Source organism: Echinops telfairi, unplaced genomic scaffold (genome assembly GCF_000313985.2).
Source record: "Echinops telfairi isolate 266 unplaced genomic scaffold, ASM31398v2 ScPeMD7_7467;HRSCAF=8505_0, whole genome shotgun sequence".
Taxonomy (NCBI): domain Eukaryota; kingdom Metazoa; phylum Chordata; class Mammalia; order Afrosoricida; family Tenrecidae; genus Echinops; species Echinops telfairi.
Genome location: NW_022111367.1, coordinates 5864251 through 5866362, shown reverse-complemented (window position 1 = coordinate 5866362; position 2112 = coordinate 5864251).

The window sequence follows — 2112 nt, the reverse complement described above, 5'->3', positions numbered from 1 at the left end:
CTTGTTATATATCTAATTATCTTTAGAAATAAATATATTAAATTATCAGCAATTTGGTTTTATCTCTCTAGAGAACCCTGTCTAACACACTTCCACAGGCTTTACTGCACCCGGTTCATTATTGTGGCAGCTCATCCTTAGTCATAATTTGAATGCCTTCTGACCTAAGAAACTCATCTTCTGGCACCATCTCTGACAAGGATGTGCTTCTTTGCATGGTTTTTAGAATCTGACAATATTTCTAGCTATTCATGAGGTTTTCTGTGGCTAATTCTTTGAAGTGGACAGCCTATTTGTTCTTCATAGTTTGTTCTTAGTCTGGAGGCTTCATTGAAACCTTTTAATTTTTAGTGACCCTGCTGGTATTTGAAAATACCAGTGACTTAGCTTCCAGCATCACAACACACAAGCTACTACTGTTTGGCAAACTGACAGACAAGTAGCAGAGATATCCTATAAGCATGATAAATTTTATACACTTTGACGGGTAGATGTGCCAAAAGAGATGGATGAAGATTCATTTCAAATTAGATCTCCCAATTGAATGCTTAATCAAGTGCACAACCAGGTTGTGTACTTTATCCATATTTATAATTTATATAAACTCTTAATTAGATAATACTATAAATATATACTTCTTTAAAGCAACTCACACGTTCCCTCTCAGCATAAAGGCTAGAATAAGTTAGGAACAAGATGACAAGGCCATCTACTATCACCTACCTCAATTATTTAACATTGGTCTGGGGGCCCTAGCCCATAATTTCAAGAAACTGGAGGTACACAAATTGAAGGGAAATTGATGTATGGATTGTTATAGGAGATGTAAGAGACCCCAATAAAATGACCTTTTAAAAAAGTTGAAGAGCAAAAGATGGAATTAGAATTATTTTCTAACTATAAGATTATTTATGTTAAAAACTTATTATGATGGCTAAGTAAAATCTTAATACATAGCAATCATTAGTCTTCATGTTTTCAAACAAACAATAATTAGAAGAAAAAAATTTAGCAATAAGCTTAGCCAAGCATTACAAGGTATATACAGGTATATTTTGTTTACAGTGCTTTACTTTACTGTACTTTGCAGATATTACGTTTTTTCACAAATCGAAGGTTTGTGGCAACCCTCTATCGAGCAAGTATGTCAGCACCATTTTTCCAGCAGTACATGCTCACTTCATGTCTCCATGTCACATTTTGAAAATTATCGCTGTATTTCAAACTTTTTTGTAATGCTATTGCACACTTTAGGTGCTATCAAGTTGGTTCCTACTCATAGCAACCTTAGGCACAACAGAACAAAACACTGTGGAGTCCCCGTGCCATCCTGACAGTTGTTCCTATGCCTGAGTCCATTGCTGTAGCCAAGGTGTCAACCCATCTCCTTGAGGACCTTCCTCTTTTTCACTGCCCCTCTACTTTGCCAAACACGATGTGCTTCTCCAAGGATTTCTCTCTCCTGACCAGACGGACAAAGAATGTAAGATAAAGTCTCCCATTCTTGCCTCTAAAAAGCAGTCTGACCGTACTTCTGCATGACAGCTTGGTTTGTGCTTTTCAGCAGTCCACGATACTTTCCAGATTCTTCTCCAGCACCACAATTCAAATGCATTGATTCTTCTTTGTTCTCCTTTATTCACTGTCCAACTTTAACATGCATATGAGGTTATTGAAAATACCATGACTTGGGTCAGGAACCTCTCAGAACTGAAAGTAACATCCTTGCTTTTCAATATTCTAGAGAGGTCATTTCATGTTTTGACTGCTGCTTCCATGGGCATTGATTGTGGATCCAAGCAAGACAAAATCCTTGACAACTTCAACATTTTCTTCATTTTCATGAAGGACAACCTATTCGTCCAGTTGTGAGGAGTTTGGTTCTCTTTACATTGAATTGTAATCCATACTGAAGGTTGAAATTCTTGGTCACCTTCAGCAAATACGTCAAGTCCTTCACGCTTTCAGCAAGCAAGGTTGTATCATTGCATATTGCAGGTTGTTAATAAGCCTTCCTCCAGGTCTGATGCCATATTCTTCTTCATATAATACAGATTCTCTGATTATTTATTCAGTATACAGATTGAATAAGTCTGGCTCATCTCCTCCCCG